The sequence below is a fragment of the Equus quagga genome, chromosome 8 (genome assembly GCF_021613505.1).
Source record: "Equus quagga isolate Etosha38 chromosome 8, UCLA_HA_Equagga_1.0, whole genome shotgun sequence".
Lineage (NCBI taxonomy): Eukaryota > Metazoa > Chordata > Mammalia > Perissodactyla > Equidae > Equus > Equus quagga.
In genome coordinates this window covers 74,229,935-74,246,885 of record NC_060274.1, presented here as the reverse complement: position 1 = coordinate 74,246,885, position 16,951 = coordinate 74,229,935, and positions in this window count along the sequence as shown.

Genomic DNA, 16,951 nt, shown 5'->3' with positions numbered 1-16,951 from the left:
GATCAGATATTTTTCGAACTGTCCTGGGGAAAAAACCAGTAGTTTGTCTGTTGTGACATTATTCTGAATAAAAGTTAGAAAGATAATGCAAACATTGAAGAAAAAGCAAGTGAGGCACAGGAGTAAGCGTTCTAGATTTTTCTGATAGACAATCCTAACACAATCCTAATCTCAACACAAATTCCATGTGTTGGTTGATAAAGGTTATCTGATTTAAAAAGAATTCAATAAAGTAAGAGATTTTTTCCTTCAGTCTAAAAAACAAAAATTGTTAGTCATCTCTGAAGTAGAGATACACTGGGGACTTGTCATAACCCACACTCTATGTTCCCCTTCAGTCATTTAATGCCATCACCTTTCAGGAGAACAGGAGACACTCCAGGGTCACGAATGCTATTTTAATAAATTGAATAAGGTTTTCTTCCCAGGCCCCTAGGATAGATCCTAGAGAGCTGGACTGGACCACATTGTTTCTCTGGCATAACACAAAAACCAATGACTCCCTTTACTGGAGGCTGCACCTGAACACTAGCCCTTGACATTTTACCTTTTCAGGACAGACTCGAGATGAGAGAAACTCTCTCAGGCTTTCCCAGGACAGCGAGGTGTTTCTATGCATGACGGCTCACACAAATTGGCTGGGAGGGACAGGAGGCCAGAACAACCCTGAGAGGGGGCACACAAAAGCATGGCTTCTAATTTATTCCTTCCTCACCCTGCCCTCCTGTCCCAGCACCACAGTCCATCCATTTTCTTCCTTTCAATACTACTTCTAGTATGTTGACCAAGCACAACTCATGTCATATTCAAAACCCAACTTTATTTTGGCCTCCTGTCACACTGTAAAATGTATTCGGGGGGGTAATCATTTCTTGCTCCTGTCTACATACATTGGAAGTGGCAAACAAACCAATTTCAAAAATTAAAAGTTTCCATCCAAAATATTAATCAAAATTCCTCTGATTAAATACTCCTTCTCTCTTCCCCTGGCTTAGGCTAGCTTCAAGGAAAGCCTACAATGGAAAAAGGAAGCGCCGTTGGATTCTTCTGTATTTCTCCCACTTGCACATTTCTGCCTCCTGTCTCTTTCCCGATTTTGTAGCTAGTTTCTTCTTCCTTCTGAGTGGGAGTGAGCATGGCAGAGTGAGGGAGCTAGAAACAAGAGAGAAAGTGCAAAGTGTCGAAAATGGCTGGGGAATATCTTACCTAAACTGGTACTGTTTTCAGCTGGCTTCCCACACGCAAGGTCTGGCAGAAGTTTAGGGCTCACTCTTGTTAGGGATACCTTCTGAGGCTCTTCAGAAAGGCTCATCACTGGAGATTCTCTCCTGAAGTTCCCTTGACTAAGGCAGATGCTTCTCCATGCTGGGTGGTTACTTGCAATTCCCTCCTTGACCCTTAAGTATTGGGTCTTTTCTCCCTTTATGTTGCTGCTCCCCTCTAGGCAGTGCTCTTTGGACGCAAGATATTTCTGCCAGTAGAGTCCACATCTAGACCACAGTAAGCAACTCTGCATCCCGTATCCCTTCCAGTAAACCTGGGGGGTAAGGCTGAGCCTACTGCGACAGCAGCGCTCTTGGCTTCATCAGCAGCACAGAGACTCCATCCAAATATTTTATATTCATGAAGATACTAGAGTTCTGGAGTTGCAGATCCGGTTCTGGACCATTTTGTACCCACAGCATACGGTATGTGTTACATCACACATTTTAACACTTTGTGACAATGTTTTAACCAGTTCTATAATTCCTCACAGTAGATAGTCATGGCTTCCCAGAAATTGCTGGAGTAACATAGTGAAGACTGAAACCACTCTGGCTTGTAGACTCATAATTTTTATCTACTTCATGACACATGCCAACATCATGAGAGTTGTAAAAGGAACATAATTTCAGCTCAATTAATATTCACCAAATTTATCATAGGTTGAACCCTGCCCTACTTTATAGAACCTTTCACAAATCTCCTTCCCCAACAATTTAGCCCCTAAATAATCAGAATCTTAAAATAGGAACTTTGAGAATTGTTGTACATTGGGAGTATACTCCGGTGATCGCGCAGCCCTTGATATGCTAATGAAAACAGCAAAAGCCAATGAACACTTGAAAGTAGCTGAGAGGATCCGGACATCCCAGTTTTCTTTCTTTCTGTCTGTCTTTTTAAAGATTGGCACTTGAGGTAACATCTGCTGCCAATCTTTCTTTTCTTTTTTTTCTCTTCTTCTCCCCAAAGCCCCCCCAGTACATAGTTGTATATTCTAGTTGCAGGTCCTTCTAATTGAACTGTGGGACACCACCTCAGCATGGCCTGATGAGCAGTGCTAGTGCCACTCCTGGGATCCTAACTGGCGAAACCCTGGGCCACCCAAGGAGAGCATGCAAACTTAACCATTCGGCCACGGGGCCAGCCCCCCAGCTTTCTTGATGATGGAGACACTGCTCAGAGCTAGAGAGCTCCTCCCCAACATCTAACATCAATTGAGGCTGTGATCACGGAGCAACATCTGCACGGGCATGGAATAAAGGAGTGGTGGTACTCATACTGTGTATTTACCATGACTGATCTAGAAGCAGACTGTTGAGTCAACTATACACAATAGCAGAGTCTGTTATCTGAGAGAAGTGAGTAGAAAGAAAATAGAAGGGAAAAAGAAAGACTTTATGGATTTTTTTGCCAGTTTGGCAATAAATCTTAATTTTCCACAGTAGCCCATCTATAAATTTAAATGAACTTGGACTTGGAGAAATCTATCAAGAAGTAAATGGTGCCACTCTGATCTTGTATTCACCTTATCTGAGAAAACAATAGCCATCTTTCAGAAATTGGCATCTGAGATACACTAGTTGTCTCTTAAAGTCAGAATTTACAGTGGTGACATCACTAATCCCTATCTATTTCCCAAATTTTCTTCTCTGTATTTAACAACTAGTCCATATATCTAGAAATATGTCCTCTGTTTCTGGTAACACTTTGACTCGCATTTCCACGACTTCAATATTCAGTTGACAGAGGGTCCTCTTTAGGAAGCTGGTGTCAATCTCTTGTGAGCAGATTACCCCTAGTTTTTTTTTTTTTGGAGGAAGATTAGCCCTGAGCTAACTACTGCCAATCCTCCTCTTTTTGCTGAAGAAGACTGGCCCTGAGCTAGCATTCATGCCGACCTTCCTCTATTTTATATGTGGGACACCTACCACAGCATCGCGTGCCAAACCATGCCATGTCCACACCCGGGATCCGAAACAGCGAACCCCAGGCCACTGAGAAGCGGAACGTGCGCACTTAACAGCTGCGCCACCAGCCGGCCCCAAGATTACCCCTATTTTTAACAGGTAGCTTCCTCCAAAACAGAGAGTTAATGGCCTGGTAGGCACAACACTGTCTCTCTCAAGCCTCTTTTGCTATGGGCCATGAGAACCAAATTATTCTTTAACACATGCTCCCCCCTAAAAGATTTGCCTTTCCTCAGCTCTTCAATTCTTCTGACCCTGAGTGCTTGCCACCTCATTGACAGACATAACTTCAATGAGCTTCCCTTTTTCTGCAGCAGCAAGGCTGAGCTTTTCCTCTAGTCATCTACTATCTCCCTAACTTTTTTAGTTGGCTTTAAAAAATATTTCAACTTGTTTTTTGTACTGCACAAATACCGTTTGTTCAGTCTGAGTCTCTTCCTCCTTTTCTGTTTCTTTTTCCCACAGTCCTTCTTTGAACTCTCACCCCTACGTTTAGAATCTGTCAAGTTTTTCTTCTACCTCTACTCAAACTGGTATAAACTAGCTGGTATAAATGCCCTCCATTGTCTTTATCTGTCCATGGACCAGCTCCATTATCTGTAAGTGGCTGGCCCACATTCTGAGTCCCTGAAATGGCAGCCATGAGCAAGCCTTCATGGATGTCACTGACAATCCCTGAGCAGAAATGGAATCCTTGGATAGCACATGTTCAGATCACTCAGATCACCACAACGTGGTCATTTCTCTTCTCTCTTTGGATACACTCATACACACAATTCCAGAAATCAGAGAATATGGAAGATATAAATCAGAGTTAAACTAATGGCTTGTGGAAGTGATACTGAATCTCTTAATCTCAAATTTGTGTGCCCAATGCACAGTAAGCCAATCACTGAGACATTGGTGCTTGGAGATGGAAAAAGGTTTATTTGAATTGGCCAAAGTGAGAAGGTGGAAGCATAGGTTCTGTCAAATCTGCCTTAACAAGAGAAGAAAGCAGGGGGGGTTTATAGAGCCAAGGGGTGTGGCAGGAGGAGTTTCGAGAAATAAAGGGGTAATCGTGTTTCTTTCACTCCCAATAAGCCATTGGGTAATCTGACTTCTGGGCCCCAACAGCAGCTGGGGACTGGTTACCTGGTGATCCTTGAAGACATTCTCTTTTTTCTGTAAAACAAGCTCGTAAATCCTTGTAACCCTTGAGTTACCCCTCAAGGAAAACAGCAAATTGACAAGATTAACTTCTTTTCATAAGGAGGTTGAAAGGTGATCTTACTGAATGTTTACAGTAACCCTCAGGTACATGGCTTCAGAAGAATGGGGGAAATTAGGAAATTATTCCTCCTCTGACTGCCTCTTTGCTCCTAGATGTTGGCAGGTGGATATTAGCTGTGTTGACATAATGGAAACTAAAGCTGAAATGGAACACTCTAGGTTAGGAAATCCTGTACAACCCACCAATCACGGCACCATCAATCCAAAATCCAAGAGTTACATATTTAAGTGCTACCTGTTTTGAGGGGAGCCTTTTCTAGTCCCCTAAAATAATTAACTGGTATCATTTTTCTACTAACAAGAGGCAGGGATCAAAATGTTCTCTCAGCCAAGCTTTTTTTTCCACATGGTACTTTGACCTAAGGGTTTAGAATTACTTTTTCATCAGTCCAGATTTCATAAACTGTACCCACCAGTTACAATACTTGCAGGTTGTGGTATTAACAACAGAGGCTGCTTCTGATGCCAGAGTTCTAAACTCTCTGAGGGACTTTTCTTCCCAAATATGTGGATCTTGCCCATACTAATGACAACGTGTTAAATTATGCCAAAATTTACCCATGACTCCATGGTAGAAAAAGCTAAAATAAATAGAGTTCAGAATGCTAATGTTTTGACCAAGCTGCTACCATCAGCACTGGTTTTTTAAGAAGATTCACAAAGTAGACACTCCAGACAATGTCCATTTTTGTTACTATAAGGCATTGAAGTTGAAGTCTTCTGTAAAAAACAGAGCCAGCTCCAGTGAGGTGCTGAACTGCTTTGGTGCCTTGGCCTCAGGCCTAGGAAAGTCTTAACCAATGGTGCGTGGACCTCCAGACTCTCACCCATATCCTGGCCCTTTGCATTTTGCCACTCTATCAAGAAGAATCAAAGAAAGATAAACCTGAGGAGAACAATAAGGGGAAAAAAGCTAAGCCAGCTCCCACAATCATCCTTGAAAAGGCTCTCCCAAGAAAGAAGCACCTCGGGCTGTTTTACCATGTCTGCTTCATGCGAACACCATGAGGATAGTAATGAAATGTGGTGCACCCTGAGGAAACAAAAGCTTTTACAAACTTTAACTTTACAAAGAAATCTCCATCCCTTAGTACAATAGCCCAGTAATAACTTTACCCTTGATCCAAATCAGAAATCTACCTTATTAGGAATAGACTAAGTCAAAAAGAATTTTAAACATCTAAAAGAAAGGGATCAGACTTCAGATTGGCCAATGGGATTAGAATTTGCAGGGCAGAATACTGGGAAGAAGGGTAGAATATAATATCAGCAGAGTAATTCAAACCCAGGTCTGTTATTGCATTCTATCCAACCAGACCCAAAGAGATTTATCTAGCAAACGCCTAATAAAGCACCTATGATTGCTTTTTTCTAAAATGTCAGCCAACTTGAGAAAATCATTTATACTAGAAAAAGTTGATAGATCCAGAACAATTTTACAAAGTTACCCTGACCTGAATAAGTCTTGTAGGAAAAGATCATGCCAGTGATGCTTGGCCAAAAATGAATGAGTCTCATAATGTACCATGGATTTTACTGACTAAAAAATGTTAAAGATATCCTTTCCTTATATCCAAGAAAAAGCCACATGCTTACATCTGTGAATAAACTCATCATTCTATAATAGTTGTCATCACAATTCTTAATAGGTACTAGAAAAATTTAAGCACAAAACATATACTACAGAATTGCTGTAGAGAATAATAAAAATAAATGGGATGGGAAAACATGTAAGATGTGTCCATTATAGATAACAAGTAAGTAAACTGCAAAACATGTTAGAGATAGAATAAATGGAATAAGAAAGTAACACATGTGTGTTTTTGCACAGATTTATAAGGATAGGGAAAAAAAGAAGAGAATTACTTGTGGATAAGAAGGGATAAGAGGGGCCGGCCCCGTGGCGCAGTGGTTAAGTGCACACGTACTGCTTCATTGGCCTGGTGTTCGCCGGTTCGGATCCCAGATGCGGACATGGCATCGCTTGGCACACCATGCTGTGGTAGGCATCCCACATATAAAGTAGAGGAAGATGGGCATGGATGTTAGCTCAGGGCCAGTCTTCTTCAGCAAAAAGAGGAGGATTGGCAGCAGCTGGCTCAGAACTAATCTTCCTCAAAAAAAAGAAAAGAAAAGAAAGGGATAAGAGAACCAAGTAAACATTAAATATTCCTAAGCACAGAGATTTCCACTTCTTTCCATAAAGGAGTATCTATTACAAGATTAGACAACAAGACAAATGGACAAAACATTAAAACAACTGTTTTCAAAGGTCACACAACAAGCAATACAGGATGTAATCACTGAGAGATAGAAAAATAGTGAAGTGAGTCCTACAATCACCCTAGTTTTTTGCCTGGAGGTAATTTCTGGACCATAGCAAAGGAAGGGTGACATTAATAGAGTTAAAGGGAAAAGTATCCAAGTTCAAGAAGCTTATAATTTGTTGGACAAAACACTGGAGAGGAAGGGTTATGTAGAAAAAGAACTACAGAAATATGCATAGGGCTTGCCTTAAGTTTTTGGCTGAACACCAGTTTGCAAATGTATAAAGTGACATTCCGGTAGGCCAGGAAGAACAACTTCTAGGAAAAAACAAATACTAGGGATCTATATGCTAAACAATTCTCCAAGTTCACACTGGGCTGGGAAGTGTTTGAGTTTCCAGCGGGTAAAGAGATCTCATTGAACATTTGGGGCATTCAGAAGAAATCTCATGGGTCACATTTTACTAGTAGGATTAAACTAGCCCTAGAGTAAAAGTTACACCAGAACCACCTTCAAAAAGCCTAAAAACAAGCCTTGAAATAATCAAGCCTGACAGGAAAGAGTCCTACACTTTTTAAAGGAATTAAAAATTTCCTCACTCAACAATATAAAATTTTAAATCTGTCATCCAGTTAAAAATTACTAGACTTGCAAGGAAGCAGAATATATGACCAATATACAGGAGAAAAAACAATCAACAGAAACAGATCCAGGAATTACAGTGAAGAAGGAATTAACAGAGAAGAACTTTAAATAAGCTTTTATAAATATAAAAAGGATACTTTTAAGGACATAAAGGAAAACATACAAAGGTATAAAAAATATATAAAGAACCTAGTCAGGAGAGAAATAGAAGATATAAAAATAACCAAATGGAACTGCTATAGATGAAATACACAATATATGAAATAAAAATTTCACTGGATATGATCACTAGCATGCATTAGACACTGTGGGAGAAATGACTGATGAACTTGTCCTATGACAACAGAAGCTATACATAGTGGAGCACAGAGAATAACACACCAAAAAAATAATAAATAGTAACTTCTGGAACAATATCAATTAGAGATAGATATATATATATGGAGAGAGAGTCTGTCTGTCTGTCTATCTGTCTGTCTATCTATCTGGAGTCATAAAAGGACAGGGAGCAGGGAGAGAAAGAGAGAGAGATTTGAAAAAAAATAATGGCTGAAAAATTTTCCAAGTTTCTAAAATTTTAAATCCACATATGTAAGAAACTCAATTCATCCAAAGCAGGAAAAATTCAGAAAATCACAGCAAGTCACATCATATTAAAATTCCTAAAAAACAGTGATAAAGAGAAAATTTTAAAACTAGCCAGAGAAAAAGGATTCAATATTAAAAAGAAAAAACCAAAGCATTATTACAGAAAACTTGTCAGAAACAATCAACACAAAAGACAATGTAACAATATCCTAAAGTGCTGGAAGAATGGAATTTCAACCTAGAATTCAAAGGCAATAAAAAAAAAAATTTAAATAAAGGCAAATAAAGACATTTCTGAAAATTGAGAGCTAAAAGAATGCATCAACAGCAAATATGCACTAAAATAAGTGATAAAGGAAGTTCTTATGGCAAGAAGAAATTTATACCAATGGAAACTTGGGTCTACATAAAGAAATGAAGAATGCTAGAAATAGTAAATATGTAAGTAAACATAAATAAATCTTCTAATGTTTTAATTTTTCTTAATGGTAATTGACAGTGTAAAGCAAAATTTACAGCAATGTATTATATGGTTAAAACATAAATAGAAATAAAATATATGGCCACAATAACACAAAAGACAAAAGAGGCAGTGATTGTACATTGATGTAAGGCTCTTATATCATACATGAAGCGATAGAATACATGAAGGTAGACTGATGCATTAGATGAATGCTGTAGACACTACAGCAATATTGAAAACTACATCAAAGAAGTCCAGTTAATGTCAATAGTGGAAGTAAATTCTCAACTGAAAAAGATACAAACAATAGATGAGACAAATGGACAACAAACAACAAAATGATAGATATAAACCCAGACATTTTTCTGTATTCATATTAAATGTAAATGCTCTAAACACTCCATTTAAAAGACAGAGATTATCAGACTAGATTACAAAAGCAAAACAAGACTATTTCCTATCCACAAGAAATCCACTTTAGCTATGAATACTAAGATAGATTTACAGTCAAAAGATAGAAATAGAACATAACAGGCAAACACAAATCATAAGAAAATGAGAGGTGCTATATTAATGTCAGACATAGTAAACTTCAGGATAAGGATATTAACAGAGATAAAGAGGGACAATTCATAAAGATAAGAGCTAATTTTTTGTAAAGATATAACAATCCTAAGAGTCAATAAAGTCAATAAATTTAAAATAATTAAAATCATACACAGATATATATTCTGTGTTGTCTAACCATATCAGTGAAATTAAAAATCAATAATAGGGGCTGGCCCCGTGGCTGAGTGGTTAAGTTCGCGCACTCTACTCAGTGGCCCAGGGTTTTGCTGGTTCAGATGTTGGGTGAGGACATGGCACCGCTTATCAGGCCATGCTGAGGTGGCATCCCACATGCCACCACTAGAAGGACTCACAACTAAAAATATACAACTATGTACTGGGGGGCTTTGGGAAGAAAAAGGAAAACTAAAAATCTTAAAAAAAAAGCATCAATAATAGAGGGCCAGCCCAGTGGCAAAGTGGTTAAGTTTGCATATTCTGCTTCAGCAGCCTGGGGTTTGTGGATTCAGATTCCAGGCATGGATCTACACACTGCTCATCAAGACATGCTGTGGCAGCATCCCACATACGAAAAACAGAGGAGGATTGGCACAGATGTTAGCTCAGGGACAATCTTCCTCAAGTGAAAATAGGCAGATTGGCAATAGATGTGAGCTCAGGGCCACTCTTTCTCACCAAAAAAAAAAATCACTAGAAAGGTATCCAGAAAGTATTCAAATATTTGGAAATTAAACATCACATTTTAACAACCAACGTGTAAAGAAGGAAATAGGAATAGAAATTTTAAAAGCTTTTGAATTTTTTTAACTCAAAATTTGTGTGGTACAAGTAAAACAATATGTAAAGAGAAATCTTTGACGTAAATGTTTTTATTAGAGAAGGAAAAAGATGTGAAATCAGTGCCCTATGCTCCTACTTGATGAGTCAGAAAATGAGGAGCAAATTAAACTGAAAGGAAACAGAAATAATGAAATAATAAAGATAAAATGTAAAGCAGTGAAACAGATGACAGAAAATAGAGAAAAATCAATGAAACCAAAAGTTGGTTAAATAAAAAGATTAATAGGGGTCGGCCCCATGGCTGAGTGGTTAAGTTTGCACGCTCTGCCTTTGGTGGCCCAGGGTTTCACAGGTTCAGATCCTGGGCACGGCCATGGCACCACTCATCAGGCCACGTTGAAGCGGCATCCCACATGCGACAACTAGGACAACCCACAACTAAAAATACACAACTATGTACTTGGGGGATTGGGGGAGGAGAATAGAATAGAATATACAACTATGTACTGGGAGGCTTTGGGGAGAAGAGGAACAAAAAAACAAAACCTGAATAGCATTGTACAAATTTAACAAAATTGAATTCATAATTAAAAACTTTACATTCCACTTCTGGAAATACGAAGTAGAAGTACTTTTTTCTATTATATCCACTAAGCACAACTAAAAGCCCTGGACAATATATATAAAATGAACATAAGAAGACTCTGAAAAGTGGAAAGATGATATCCAGAATCATTGCATTTCTGTAATCTAACAACAAATAATTGGAAAATGAACTGATTTTTAAAAAACATTTTTGGGGCTGGCCCCATAGCATAGTGGTTAAGTTCAGCATGCTCTGCTTCGGCAGCTGGGTTCATGGGTTTGGATTCTAGGTCCAAACCTACACCATTTGTCAGCCATGCTGTGGTGGTGACCCACATACAAAATGAGAAGGACTGGCACAGATGTTAGCTCAGGGCTAATCATCCTCAAGCAAAAAAAGAGGAAGATTGGCAACAGACGGTTAGCTCAAGGTGAATCTTCCTCAGGAAAAAAAAAATTTAATATCATCCACAAATATGAACTACTTCATGACAAGTTTAACAAAATATATGCAAGATGTATACACTGAAAACTATAAAACATCACTGAGAGAAGTTAAAGAAGACTTAAAGGTGTGGAGAGATATACAATGTTTGTGAATTGGAAGACTGAATTTTTTAAGATGCCAATTCATCTCAAATTAATCTGTAGATTCAATGCAATCTCAATCAAAATTCCCACAGGATTTTTTTTTTTGTGGAAATTGACAAGCTGATATTTACATGAAAAGGCAAAGGATCTAGAATAGCCAAACAATTATGAAAGAAAGAAGATTTACACTGCCTGATTTCAAGAGTTACTGTATCAGCAAGCAAGAGAGTATGGCACTGGCATAAAGATAAACATATGGACCAGTGGCCGAGAATAGAGTCCAGAGTCAGACTCACAGGTATATGGTAAATTAATTTGTGACAAATGTGTCAAAGTAATTCTTCAGAAAAAGATGAGTCTTTTTAACAAATGGTGCTGGAACAACTAGATAGCCATATGTAAAGAAAATGAACCTCATGCTCTCATGCCAACTCAAAAACTAATTCAAAGTGGATTATAGACCTAAAATAAAAGCTAAAACTATATAATTTCTAAAATGAATACAGAAAAACATTTTCTTGCAACATTTGAGTAGGCAGAGATTTCTTAGAACACAGAAAACAAAAAATCAAAATTTAAAAAGTAATAAATTGGAACTCATACAAATTAGAACTTCTGTTCTTAGTAAGACAGTTAGGAAAATGAAAAGGCAAGCTACACGTTGGGAAACAATATTCTTTCTAACAAAGAAGCTGTATAGAGAATATAAAACTACTCTTATCAACTCAAGATTATTTTTTAAAAATAAGAAAAATATTTTAGTAGACTTTTCACCAAAGAAGATATATGAACTACCAAGAAGTACATGAAAAGATGCTCTACATCATTAGTCATTAGAAAAATGAAAATTTGGGGCGGGCCCAGTGGCGCAGCGGTTAAGTTCGCATGTTCCACTTCGGCAGTCAGGGGTTCGCCAGTTCAGATCCCGGGTGCGGACATGGCACCGCTTGGCAAGTCATGCTGTGGTAGGTGTCCCACATGTAAAGTAGAGGAAGATGGGCATGGATGTTAGCTCAGGGCCAGTCTTCCTTAGCAAAAAGAGGAGGATTGGCAGCAGTTAGCTCAGGGCTAATCTGCCTCAAAAAAAAAAAAAAAAAAGGAAAATTAAGACTACAATGAGATGTAATTAAACACCCATAGAATGTCTAAAATTAAAGATTCACAATACCAAGCGTTGACAAGTATGTGCAACAACTGATGACAATGTAAATTAGTACCACAATTTTGGAAAACAGTTTGGGAGTTTGTTATTAAGTTAAACATACATTCACCATATGACCCTACAATTCCACTTGCAGGTATTTGTCCAAGAGAAATGAAAACATAGATCCACACAAAGACTGCTACTTTGATACCTATAGCAGCTTTATTCACAATAACCCAAAGCTAGAAACAACTCAAACGTTTAACAATAGGTGAGTAAACACATTGTGGTATATGCATATAGTGGAATAATACTCAGCAAGAACAAGGAATGATCTACTGATACACGCAACAACATGGACGAATCTCAAAAACATCGTGGTTAGCAAAAGAAGCTAAACACGAAAGATGACATCGCATACAATTTTATTTAGAAAAGACAAAACTAATCTATAGTTTAGACAGAAAGCTGACTAGTGGTTGCCTAGGTGCAAGCGAATTTTTTGAGCTGATGGAAATGTTCTGTATCTTAACTGTGCAGGTGGTTACATGAGTATATACTTTCCCCAAAATTCATTGAAGTGTAACTTAAAATGGATGTATTTACTTGTATGCAAATTGTCTCAGTAAAGGTAGGAAAATATATATAAATTTCCTAGGTTCAAATCATGCCACCTCTCATAATGTCATCCTTAAATTAGTTACCCATTGATGACACTCATACTGGCCCCTCACCTTTTCTACCCCATACAGATAAAAGCCGTTGCTACTTGATGAGAGCTACTGGTCGGTCAGACGTTTTGTCCTATGTCTCTGATAGTACAAGTTGACTCTGGGCACCTTCCTTCTGCTAAACTCCCTTGCCTATCTCCAACTTCAATCAGCATAAATCCACCATTAGCAAGGAAGAGTAATGTAGTACAAAGGGGCAGTAATTGTGGATATAGTGTAGCACAGGATTAGGCGTTGTGGTCCTTCCTCCCCATTTGTATCCCATCCAAGTCATGTTAATCTACTCCATCCCTTTCCCCTTGCTTCTCTCTGTGTGTTGATTCAACAAACCATATAATCTGAGATTCTTAATTTAGTCTGTGAAATTTTCCATCCTCTGACCTCTGAATAGTTTGTTGGTAGCATGCCTTGGAGCTACCATAGCATCAAGGTAATTTCACATCTGACAAGAATACAAGCAACTTATACTGTGAAATCCATAAATGTACAATGGGATCAACCTTAAGAATTGGAACTGTCAAGACACTGGAACAAAAAGAACACACGTATCAATGAAACTTAGAGAAAAAAGCTCCTAAGTGAAAGTGGTAGATAAAGAATGTGAAATGGTGGAATCAAAAGAAGGTAATTTCACATACAATGAAAAAATACAGCTTATTATGACATCAATAGGTGCCTGATGTTGGTGAGACAGTCCCTAATCATGAGGATAATCATTAATTTTTAAAGTCAGAATGTCAAAGAATATGTTCATACTTTTTTAAACATATGACATCCATATTTTTGGCAGTAAACATAATTGTTGAAACAGCTTGGCATGGGCAGATGAGGATATGTAGACATTGTGGATGTAGACAAGCCCTCTATCACAGCTCGAGGAAGGAAGATGTAGAAATTTACAGACCAAGTTTCTTTCCACAGTTTTTCCCCAGGTACGACCTTCCCAACACTAAGCCATTCCTGTGCAAACATCAGCAATAGGGACCATTATCAAGAGGGAAACAAGACTGAACTTTGATACTTTTACTTGGAGTCTAAATCAGAGAACTTGTGGGCTGACATCCATACACACAAGGCTGATATTCAACCAGTAGGTACTGGTACCACCAGTCCAGTTGTTAATATGTTCAAATACTTCCATGTGTTGATAAATAAGGGCTACCACAATTGCTCACCATCAAGTCCCCTCCCACACACATACAGAACAGCCTGCTTATCCCCTGGACCTCCCAGCTGCCACTAGAGTTAGCATTCATTTGATTCATCAGTACCTAAGGCATATCAATTGCTAAATACTCAATTTATTGCAATAGCGCGTGCCAATTCATACACACAGGAAAATGAATTTAATACATCTCTTGGGAGGATGGAATTTTCAGGTCACTGTGTTGCCTAACAATAAAAGGAAACATTAGACAGGCTACATTCTCTCCATTGTTTGCTTAAATAAACAAATGGGGATGTACCTGGGACCTATACACTTGACATGGAGAAAAACAACCTAACTACCTTCCAAGTATAAAACACATTTTGAATGTAAGGTTATTGAATCTTTTGGTTCTTCACATCTTTATCAAGCAAAGGAACTTTCAAAACACCTGATAGGTTACATAATTAAGAATATTTAAAAGAAGATTTAAAGTTTAAGCTCATTAGCAGAACTAGATTCTCAGCAAGCCAGTCTGTGAAATTCTCTTTGATAGCCTACTAGAATTACTCTGCTTTCAAAATCCTTGAGGGCTTCTGTTAGTTTGATCATCTATTAGGAGAACTATCAAGATATGCCAAGTGGCCAGTAGTTGTTCCTAATCAACCTTTTAGAAAAATGGATGCCGTCGCCAAACACATATTAAGATCTTTCCTTTCTGCTATGGCAATGTGGATATGCAAATCTTGACGTCACAGGTTCTCTAGGTACTTCCTACCACAATTTAAACATGTATCTTTCCTCCTCCATATTCAAGTTTCACTTCACTGCTCATTTGCCTGCTGTGCTTTCCTTTGATTGTAGTGACACCTAATGTCAGAATCAGAAAGTACCTTCAGCTCAGCCCCTGTCCAGCTTGCTAAGTGACCGGGCTCATCAGGTTATAACTTCACCTTCTCAGCAGACAGAGTTTACTAGAATAATTTGTCGGACCATGAAAAACATAACCAAAACTGAGTTAAACTTGTTTAAAATGAAAATGGAATTAGTACTTGAAACTATATGAATCATAAGTTTTCAAAACTGGTTGTTTCTTGAGAGAAGTCTCCTCCTTACAAAACTGAACACTTTTGGAAAATTCCTAATACATTATATCAGGCCATCCTATTGACAACGAGTTTTCTAACTTAGTTTCTGGGCTTAGTGGGCTCATTTGAATAATAGTTGTACTAATAAATAAGGGAACTAATATTTATTGGGAAGCCATCAAATATTTTTTTTAAATGACATTTATTGTTTAAAAGTTAACATGTGCATAATAGGAAACTGAAAAACACGAGAAGCAAAGAACAAAGTCATCCATAATCACAAGCAGTTTACAGTCTGACATGTCCTTCTAGGTCCTGTGTGTTCATCTACACAACTAAGCATCCATTTTTATGTAATTAAGATTATACAATTATGTATCATGCTTTTTCACACATAATGAATATTTATCATTTCAAAGTCCCAAAGCTATATGAGTATTTTGATAACCAAGAATATACTACACCAACTCAATCTGGAAAAAAAAAATGTAATCGTGCCTTTCTTGGTGACAAAAATGGCAAGAAGCCTCTAGATAAAGATACTGGCAGTGTTATGATTAGAATACTGCATTCCCTTAATGTTCAATTAAAAATGAGACATAAAGCAAGAGTATACAAAATACTTCTAATAGAACTCGATATCCGATCTATACTGTTAAAATATTAGCAAGGAGGTATGTTTCCACTGAATTACTTAACAAAGTATTCCTATACGACAGCCAAAAGAGGTGCACAGAGATCAATGGTTATCATCAAAATGTAAATATGAACACATCTTCATACATCCCGCCCCCTATACTTCCTTTCGCTCCTCTGCTGCCAACCTAACAAACAAGTCCTCAAGTACCTTTCTCAGAGCTGGTTTAACAATTCCTCGTCCAAGATGGTTCTTTTCTATCAATTAGAACAAAAAGATACTTACAAATTGGTTAATTCACTAGCTCTACTTTTTACCATACATTGTCACCTCAGGACGTCTAAAAAGCTTAGATGCTGCAAAATAAAGAACAAACCCTGTCTACAATAAACACAGGTACTTTACAAAAATGCACTTACAGACCTATGCTATTACCTAAAACTGTCTTCTAGATATGGAGATACCAGCAAAGAGCCCTTCCCTGCACCCTTCCGCTTCTCCCTCCTCCACCATTTCAGCGACTAACTGTAGGACTGCATCTAGCTCCAAGAGGGGGATTAACAAAGACATTCCAGAAGACAGTCCTTCCTAAAAACTAACAAAAGGGCATTTATAAACGTGTTACTACCTCTACTTTTACTATACTTTGGGCTTTAGGACTTGTTTATCCTTTAATACACGGCAATATTAACTAAAATGCACATACAGAACAATGGTTAGACAGTCTAAACTTATCTAAAGACTCATGAGCACAGAACCCTTCTCTCAGCACTTCCTTCCCTGCCCCTCGCCCCCACACCCAGTGAACAGTCAGCATACCCTCTAAGACATCAAGGTTAACGATCCCATTCCGAAAACGCAACCATTCCTACGAATTAACTGAGAAAATACTTAAAGAGTATTACTTTAACACTCTACTTTTAACATGTGTTGTACGCTTTTAAACATCTAGAAAGACTAATGTTTCAAATAAGGATTTAAGTTTGTCCACCACACACACAGTAGCACTGAATAGACTGCACAGAAAGGCTATAATCTGCAAGTGTCTTCCAAACAGCATCATTCTAGCCTAGAACCCTTCCCCCTCTCTCTCAACCCAGTGGACAAGCATTTGTAATGCTTCGAGGGGATTTGAACTATTTCACTTCCCTCAAGTCGTTTTCAGAACAGTCTTTCCTATTGATTTTAACACAAAGTGTACACAATATTTGT